General features: G+C 40.0%; 1 pseudogene; it reads left to right on the top strand.

Annotated features, from left to right (window-relative positions):
• Positions 1–205: 205 nt before the first annotated feature.
• LOC114097195 (eukaryotic translation initiation factor 3 subunit J-like) lies at positions 206–6615 on the top strand (annotated as a pseudogene).
• The last annotated feature ends 3536 nt before the right edge of the window (positions 6616–10151 follow it).

The following is a 10151-nucleotide window of genomic DNA, read 5'->3' as shown; positions in this document are numbered from 1 at the left end:
GTGAAAGCACCTGGTAATGACAGCCCACTGCTCAAGGAACTGGAATCTCGTGCGGCACTGAAGGTAATACTAGTAACAACAAGAAAACACAATGAAGGACTGGCACCCAGAATAGATAAAAAACTCTCACAACTCAATAATACAGAAACAAAAAATTCAACTTAAAATCTGGGGGGGGGGGGGAAATCAGGGTCCTACACCAAAAATGAGGTAAGGTTGCTTGGCAAAGGAACTCGTGAACGGATTCTCAGTACAATTAGACCTCGAGAGAATGCAAGTTAACACAAGGAGATACCGTGACTCCACCATCAGAAGGACTAACATCGACACACCTGACCATACCAAGTGCTACCTGGGATTCAGAGCAACTCGCTCCTCCATTGCTGGGAGTACAAAACGATCCAACCACTGTGGACCAGTGTGGCAGTTTCTTCCGAAGCTAAATACATATTTACCTCAGGGCGCTGAAATCCCACTGCCAGGTGTAGACCGAAGAGAAATTTGTTCAGAGAGGGGGCGGGGCCTCGGCCTCGTTCCCAGCGGGTCCTGAGCCGCCTACAGCGACCCCAGGGACTTGCGGGTCACCACAGCGTTAGCTTCCCTGGGGCCAGGGCGCACCGGCCCACGCCCTGCTGGAGCTGGCTGCGACCGCCGGACACTGTTTCCCGGGACGCAGGCAGGTTCTCCGTGGAAGACCCAGTGTGGAAGTTGGGGCAGGGGACGAAAACACAGCCAGCAGGGACCCCCGGGAGGGCTAGGACCAGGAGGAAGAAGTTAGGATAACTGGGATCACCATGATGATTGAAAAAAAAAAAAAAAAAGGGAGGGGTGATGGGGGGGCAGCAGAAGTCAAAACCAGACATTAAAATTTTAGGGGGAAAAAAAAACCAAACCTCTTCTGCTATTTCTTTTCTTCTTTCTTTCTTTCTTTCTTTTTTCGTTCTTTCTTTTTTTTAAAGGAAGAACAACAACAGAAGAAAAGGCAAACAGAAATTAAAAAGAGGTTAGAACATGAAGAACTTAAAGAGTTAACACCAGAACAATTATGGCTAAAGAAATTACAAGGAAAGCCAGAGCTTGAATTAGCAAAAGAAACTTTTGGTGTGAATAAATGTTTGTGGAATAGATGCTATGAACCCATCTCCCAGAGATGATTTGACAAAGTTTGGAAAGTTACCAAAGATAAAAATAAAACTACATGATAGCAAAAGTCACTATATCATGCCAGTTTGGGGAAGCCTTAGTTGGAGATGTACTTTTTTGGAAACGACTTGAAAAAGATTGCCAGTTCATTGATTTTGTAGTGAAAAATAGCAGCAGCTTTGCTTTCATTTGTGCCACATGCTACCATTAGAAGTGCAGTATCAAGTGCTGGTTATTTAACCCCTTGACCCTTAGGTGCTAATGTGCAAATGAGGGAACTTGGATCTTGCTGCTAAGGGGTTAAATCAGGAAACTTGGTTGCTAGTAAATCATGGTTTACAAATAGAACAACCCTAATGATGTTGTTATTGTTGCTAACTAATTGCATGGCAGCAGTCACAAAGTTGAAAACGAAATTTGCAACCTGACAAAATTATGTAGTATTTACCAGCACCATTCAGTAATGTTACCTTAACCACACCTCCTACTTCATAATTTGTCAAGAAAAGCAATTTGTAACAAGGGCATGTGACATACACCTAGTATTAAAATTGTTTTGTTTTAAAATTGAGTGTGAGGATACATTATAAAAGAAAGAGAAAATACATGTTCACACGAATACCTCTCTGCAAATGTTTATATTAGCTTTATTCATACTCTCCTGTGAAATACACACATCTCCATTCATTATTCAATAGAATGGATAAAGAAATTGTTTATGTCCAGTTAAAATGAATTAATTGATGAATGCAAGAACATTAATAAACCTCATAAGGATTATGCTGGGAGAAAGGAAAACAAAAAGACTGAAAAAGTTAAATACTGGGTGGTTCTATGCCATTTAGAAGTCACAAAACTATTGGGACAGAGATCAGACTAGTGATTTCCAGGGACAAGAGTGTGAGAAGATTAGTTACAGTGGACTATGAGAGAATTTGGGGGAAGTGATGGAAATGCGCTCTCTCTCTCTCTCTCTCATATAATACCTTCATTTATTTATTTATTTTTATATGGTGCTAAGGATCCAACCCAGTGCCTCATATGTGCTAGGCAAGTGCTCTGCCACTGAGCCATATCCTCAACCCTTCCATATCTTGATTGTGATGGTTGTCACACAATTTGTTGACACACAACTATATCTTTAAAGGGTGATTTCTATTTTATGTAAATTATACCACAGTAAAATATAATTCTAAACCTGACTTTAAATATTTTTTAAAATGATCATGGGGTAGGATGGGGCCTCTTCCCACACTGTTCTCCTTTCCTGACTGTCACCTGGACATGATGGTAGCCTAGCTATGCTGATGGCAAAGCCCAGACCAATGCTACTTAAAGAGTTTTCCAGCACCAATCTGCAAAGAGATAAGGAGAGAAATTCAGAACGTGAATTTAGAAACATTTATAACAAACAATTTCAGCAACGTGTCTGTTGTACCTAATATTAAAATACTTGAAGCTTGTGTTTTGTATGTTTGTGTCTTCTTTCCCTTTATTTTTTCATGAGTTCATTTTTATAATGTTTTATAACAAGTTTTGATCTGCAGTAGATTGAATATAAAAATTGAGTTCTTCACTTCTTGGAGTGTGAGAAGTACTTCCCTAGGAATGGTGGAGCAATTTGGAAGGAACCTGCATCCCTGAATGACTACATGGAGCAAAGCCACCTGGCAGCCTGGAAAGCTCCTCTTAGGCTATTGCATGAATGAAAAACTTTGTTCTTTAAGCCACAGTATTATAGTGTCTCTTCATTAGAGAAGCCAAACCTGGGATTTTCTAAGTGCATGCTATTAGCTAACTCTAGGCCAATTCTTTTTCTTTTTTAAAAAAATATTTATTTAGTTAGTTAGTTTTAGTTTTAGGTGGACACAATATCTTTATTTTACATTTATGTGGTGCTGAGGATCGGCCCAGTGCCTCATGCATGCTAGGTACTCTACTACTGAGCCACAATCCCAGTCCCTAGGCCAATTCTCTATTCCTAGGAAGAGCTACAGCCAGATCTTTTGGAGAAAAGGACAGACTCAAAATATACAGAGGATGCCTACTAAAGACAGAAGGTAAGAGCTAAAAATTTTCACTTTCTGGGAAGGTAGCACATTGCAGATGGAGGAGTGGAGCCATTCTGACAGCCTGTGAGTCCTTCATGAAACTTGGTTTTCTCTGCTTGTCTGTGGACAGACCAGGACTTCCATCAGCAAATACAATGGCAGTAGTTTGAACATCTAGAATGCTTAGAGAGAGGGCTCTTGGGCCTCCCCTTTACCAGGCAAACTGAGGATGGGTAACTCTTTTATTGAATAATGGGTAATTGCTTTTATTGAAGGTACCCTGGAAGTGTAACTCACCCATCCAACTCTGCCATTTCCTGATTGTTAACTTCATTCCCCCCTCAGTTTCCTCATCTGTAAAATGGAGGATAATAGGATAACGACTGTGTCCACCCTGTCATAGGATTTTTCAAGTTTTCAATGAGAAGCAATTCATTATAAAGAGCTAAAACTAGACCAGGATCATTGAAAGAACTTGATAAATGTTAGCTATTGACTGATTTAGTTGCAAGCCAATTACCCTTTGTAATGAGATGATCTTTCTTTGGTCACCAGATGGTCCCCATAGTGCTGAAGGCTGGAGGTCTTAGATACAAACCTGAGTGGTGTAACTTGATTCTAATGCAGTAATTTGAGTTTAGGGGCTGACGCTATACTTCAAATGTAAAAATGGTGATTAGAGAACTTACAATGGATATTAAATTATACCTAGTGATGATCCGATTCAAACCCAGACTCAAATTCTCGCTGCCTTCAAGAATTTTCATACCAGGTAGTAGTACATAAGTACAGTGCCTTCCAGTTTACAAAGCAATTTCACGTCCATCATTTGACATTAGCTTCACAGTGCCCAGTGAAGTAGAAGGGATTATTGTATCTGTAGCACAGATGAGGCAAGGGGCTCAGAGGTTAAGTGGCTCACCCAAGGTCACAGGGTTAATGAGAGGATAGGTGGGGCTCAGAGCTGCATCTGGCTCCAAGTCCATTTCTTTTTCTCAGATACTTTCTTGCCTCTTCAGGTTGGTCTCACCTGACTCAGAGCACACCTCCACACAGTCATTCCTACATCACAATTTGTAACCAAGCAAAAGATTAAGAATAGTGATGATCAGTTTGAACCCTATTAATTGCTAATATTTGAACTAAAAAATGTCAATTCATATAGTTCAACCTAGTAATTAACACTTATTTGACTACTTACTAGGGATTATGCACCAAGCCAAGTACTTTAAATTACACTGGTATATATAATCACAATAACCCTCTTGTCTCCATTTTTGGGATGAAGAAGCCAAGGCTAACGGCTGCAAAGCTAATAAGTAATGGGGCAAAATTTAAATCCAGGCATCTAAGCCCAGGAAAGAAGTACTTAACGACCATATTACCCTACCAAGTCATTTCCCAGCAAGAATATGTGAGCTCCTAATGACAGAAACCACAACTTATTTGAACTGTACTGCATGCAACATCTAGTATTCATATATCCATCCATTTATTCAACAAATTTGAAAGCCTACTAAACTTCTCATTATGAAATCCATATAGGTCTCGAGTATTTATACAAATCTTATAGTTACACTGACTGTTCTTCATTCTAGACTCTTTTCAAAGGTATTTGTGTATCAAACATTTTTAGAAAATAGAGATGGTTTCTCCCTCTAGAGTAAAGGTCAGATAGACTGTCCAGTTTAAAAGAATCAGGTTCCCTGAGCTCAGTGTCCCTTCTCTGTAACTTACTCAGTATGCAAGTGTTATCTGGCCTGCTTTATGTTCCTCTATGGAAATCAGGACTTGGGAAACCATTACAAGATGCTAACGCTCTGGTTGCTACTATTATTATGAGTGATAAACTATGTTTTCTCTTTGACCGGGGGTCTCTTATCTTCTATCAGGCTACCCTGTGACCTTTTAAGTAGGATAAAATCTCAGACTCTGAGTTCTCAATAGTACCATGAGACTATTGATTAAATGAACAAATTCATGCAATGAGCACTCCCTGTGCACAGAGCACTGGTGTCCTAAACATCCTCAGTGTCTCTTGGGGAGCTTAGGTTTCACTTGCAGAGAAGTAGTACAAGGAAATATCCAAGGGAGTTGGTCTGGTCTTGCTGGGCTGATCAATGATCTGTGAGACAGCCATATCATGCTATCATTTATTGAGAACCTCTGTGTGTCTGATTCCAGATTTCCAACTCAATCTGTACTTAAGAAGCACTTTGGTGTATGTATGTATGTATGTATGTATGTATGTAGGGGTTCAGGGGATTGAACCAGAGGTGCTCTACCATTGATCTACATCCCTAGCCCTTTTTATTTAGTTAGTTTTTTAAATCTTGAGGCAAGGTCTTGCTTACTTGTTAAGGCTGGCCTTGAACTTGCAATCCTCCTGTCTTAGCCTTCTGAGTCACTGGGATTAAAGGCATGCACCACCACACCCAGTTCTAAGGAGCACTTTGTAAATGCTTACTGAGCAAAGGAGTCATTCACCTATTCGACAAGTATCTATTGAGTGCCTACTGTGTTCCTAGCTCTGTTCTAGGATTTGGGACAGTAAGATGGGGCCTTTTAACTGATGGAAGAGACAGTCAGCAAACAAGCCACTATGCTTGCTTGTTAACAAGCATACAAGCAAACAAGCCACTATGCTTGATTGTTAACTTCATTTCCCCCTCAGTTAAACTACATAGGTAAAGGAAATATCAAACAGAAAAAAAAAAAAAAAAAACTTGCCAAGATTTAAAGAAGAAAATGTGTTAAAGAGTGAGTAGGAATCCCTTTAGAAGTGGTAGTTAAGAGAGGTCTCTCAGAAGAGAGGACTTCTGAGCTTACCCCAGAATAATGAGAATAAATATTGCTAAGGTGAGGGGACAAGAACTCAAGGAGTCAGAATGGGGCTACTATGTTTGAGGGACAGCAAGGAAGCTGATGTGGATAGAGCCCAGCGAAGCAGGGGGAAGTGGTGGAGATGACCACAGAGAGTCAGGGGTCAGATTAGGGAACACTTCTGATGCACTAATTTAGGATATTTCCTGTCAAAATGACAGTGGGCACAATTGAACACTTTCATTCAGAACCCCTCAGTGACAGTATGAAGGCTTGTTACTCTGCAGAAGGAATTCCATCCTGCACCGTGAGATGCTTCTATCTAATGCTGACATGTGTGAAGCAAGTAGCATGACTACCTAGAGAATGGGTATTTAACAAAATTGCACCTATCATGGAATTTGGACTTTTTAAGGTAGAGTTTCTGTGACAGTTCAGTTGACATGGGCTTTTACAGAAAAACAACAACAACAACAAAAACCTTCCTGGAGATCGAAGAATAAAAGTAAGGATCTCCTATGATTATGGGCTACATGAGGCCAACAACACAATAGAGGACTACCAGACCTCAGAGGAAGCCCTTGAAGGTGTGCACTGAGCCTGGAGCTATTAAAGGAAGGACACAAGGCAGGAGCACAAAACTGGGGAGATTTGCAAATATCAGAGCCTCCCACAACCACCTTTTTGAATGTAGCTAAAGGAAATATTTTTAAAAGAAAAGAGAAACTAACGAACAAAAATGCAAACAACCCCTTTTCCCCAACAAACACAACTTCTAGTATTCAAACCCAGAGGAGTAACTCAGTAGATAAGAGCAGCATAGTGTCATGAAAAAAGTAAGACCTACTAAGAATGATCAGTAAGACTATATAATTCCCTCCAGATGTGGTAGCCCAAGCCTGTAATCCTAGCTATTGGGGAGGCTGAAGCAGGAAGATCACAAGTTCGAGGCCAGCATCAGCAACAGCAAGACACTGCCTCAAGATAAAAAATAAAAGGGACCGTGGGGACTATGGATGTAGCACAGCACCGCTAGGCTCAATACCCAGTACCAAAAAAAAAAAAAAAAAGAAGAAGAAGAAGTCTTGTAATTTCATAAAGCTTGAGTAAATTTCTAGAAGGAAATATATTGCAAAAATATATTTTGATCAATATACATTGACCAAAATGATGTAAGAACTAGCTATTCACACACACACACACACACAAAAAAAAAAAAAAAAAAAAAACCCAAGATTGGAAGAGTCAGAAATGTGGACAGCAGTCCAGATGAAAGAGTGGAATTATAGCTTTTATAAAATATTATTGTAAAATATTATTTAGTTAAAACAGTTGAAAAGAAAGGTCTCTCCTGATTTCAAAACTGGAATGCAAGTTTTGAGAAAACACATGTTTTCCAGAATAGGCCTATTTATATATTGTTGTATTTATCAGAGTCATCTTCCTCTAGAAGTCAGTCTCTCTGGCTGACAGATTCACTAGCGAAGGTATAAGAATTATTTAAAAAATCAAGACGACCCCATTCGCCCTTGAGTGTCTTTAGGCATCATGGCTTTCTCTTTGCTACTGGCAGCAGTTTTAATAAGTTGCCCTGTCCAGATTCCCCTAATGATACGCTTTCTACATAAAAAAGGGCTTGTGAAACCTAATTCCTCTGACAGAAGCGAGCTCGGCTCTCTGAAGCAGTGAAGATTTCAGATTTCCACCGGGTTTCCTTGCACCTGCCCTTGTGAGGCATGAGGTTTTGTGTGCAGAAGCCTCCAGGGGTTGAAATTTAGCCCTGTCCATGTAGCAGGAAGGTCAGCCGAAGTCACTGGGTCCCAAGACACTGGACTTCAATCTCTGACCAAAAACAAAACATCAAAACACTTCTATTCACAGGGACGTGCTTAGCAGTGCGCTGGCATTTACAAATGTAACGCTGCACCGCAAGGCTTGGAGAAGGGGCTCTGCTTAGAAAGTCGATTGTTCTTTAGAGATCTGACAACCTCTATGTCAGCCCGGCTCCAGCAAACACTGAGAGAAAGCCGGCCTCCTCCAGGCTGAGCCCTGCTGCCACCTGATACCTGAATGAAGAGCAGAGCCAGCAAAATCCAAACTCATTTCAGGACGTCTGCTTCTGTGGGAAATGGTTTTGGCTTTCTCAAAAACCATTTATGTGGAAAAAATTAATTTTTGATTGACTTTTAAAGACTGATGTTACCTAACCCTCTAATCAGATGGGAATTCTTTTATGGAGAAGAAAACCTTTACTCCATTTACCTGTGTATTTCTTAGTAAGTGCTTTCTCACCTGGAGAGTACTCTCAATTTATACTACCATTATTTGCCATAATGATGATAATTACAATGGTGGCCTGTGCTAAGTGAGCGCTTACCATGTGCCGAGCACCGTGCTGCTCAGGATGCACAATGAGCAGGAAGATTTGGTTACCTTCTCTTTGCAGAGAGGATACTGAGGCTCAGAAAGTTCAAGGGGCTCACCAGAAATTATGTGGAGAATAAATGGCCACATTCAAGCATGGACATGAAGCCCAGCTCTCTAGTGCACTAGGCCCTGCTTTGCTTTACTATGAATGCGCGCGCGCACACACACACACACACATATAACCCTAGAACAATGAAAGAAACTTCCTCCAAAATAGTCTGAAAAATCTCAATTTAATTTGGCAAACCATGAATAGTTGCCGATCATGTTTGGAACTCTGTGCTCTGCCCAACCCTTCTACTCCTGGGCACCCATAGGGTAAGGAACCACCTACACAGGGGATATAGCCTGGACCCAAGGCAGAATGCAAACAGCACACCAGAGGCACTAAGAACAGTGCGCAGTCAGAACAGAGAGGATCCATTCATTCCAATGAGCCACTCTCATTTTTTTTCAAAGGAAGGGGTATCCAAGCTGAGACTTAAAAATGAAGAGAACGTTTTACAATGACAGTAGTTTTTTTTTTCCTTTAAAAAAATAGTGGTGAGATTACTGCACAATATTTAGAAATACAAAGAAGCATAAAGAGCAAAATAAAAATTAGCTTCAATTCCATTGCCTAAAAGTAACCACATTTCTCTGTCATCAAAACAACTTATCAGAGGCATGATTTACAGGTAATAAAATGCACATGTTTTAAATGAAATTTGTTGGGTATTGACAGATGAATATACCTGTTTAACCACCATACCTGTTGAGGTATGGAGCCTTTCTATTGCCCCAGAAAATTCCCTCATGTCCCCCTTCCACTCAATTCTATTCATTCCTGGCTCCACACACCCACTAATTTACTTTCTATTTACTTCAGTTTTATCAGTTGTAGAAATTTCACATAAATTGAATCATGTAACATGTACTATCTTGTGTTTCCGTTCCTCAGCATAATCTTTCTAAGATCCAGACATGATAGGTGGACAGACAGATCAATAGACCCATCAGTGAATCACACTATTTGCCAACTTGTATTCCATTTTTCAAATGCACCATGATGCATCTATCATCTGTTGGTGGGTCCTTGGGCTGTTTCTGGTTTGGGGCTGCCATGAAGAACACTGCTATGAACACTTGTCTATTAGTCTTTGAGTGGACATATATAGTCATTTCTCTTTGGAAAATACCTAGGTGTGGAACTACTGAACCATATAATAAGTGCATGTTTAACTTTAAAGAAATTGCCAGATTGTTTCCCAAAGCAGTTGTACCATCCTGCCAGTCATACACGAGGGCTGCAATTTCTCCAAATACTTGTCCAGACTTGAAATTTTCATTCTTTTAGTATTATTCCTTTGAGGGTCTCATGATGGTTTTAATTTGTCCATCCCCAGTGATAATTACGTAGAGTATCTTTCCATATGATTATTGGCCATTCATATAGATATTCTTTTGTAAAATGATAATTCAAGTTTTGTCATTCTTTATGTTGTTATTTTACCACAAAATATTATTTTAGATTTAACATACAATCAGATTAATGCATCATCTGTGGATATTAGTTATCCCCAAGAGCCACTCTGAGAAGACGACAGAAGAGGATAAAATCACCATTAGTGTAAGATGTTCCTGAGACAAAACCTGTTTCATTTTTAATATAAATCAGAGTTAATTCCTGACACTTATCTTTCCTTCCCCCATTTTTTAATCTGACTG

Source organism: Marmota flaviventris, chromosome 5 (assembly GCF_047511675.1).
Source record: "Marmota flaviventris isolate mMarFla1 chromosome 5, mMarFla1.hap1, whole genome shotgun sequence".
Taxonomy (NCBI): Eukaryota; Metazoa; Chordata; class Mammalia; order Rodentia; family Sciuridae; genus Marmota; species Marmota flaviventris.
Note: the sequence above shows the minus strand (reverse complement) of the source record. Positions and strands in the feature narration are given on the sequence as shown.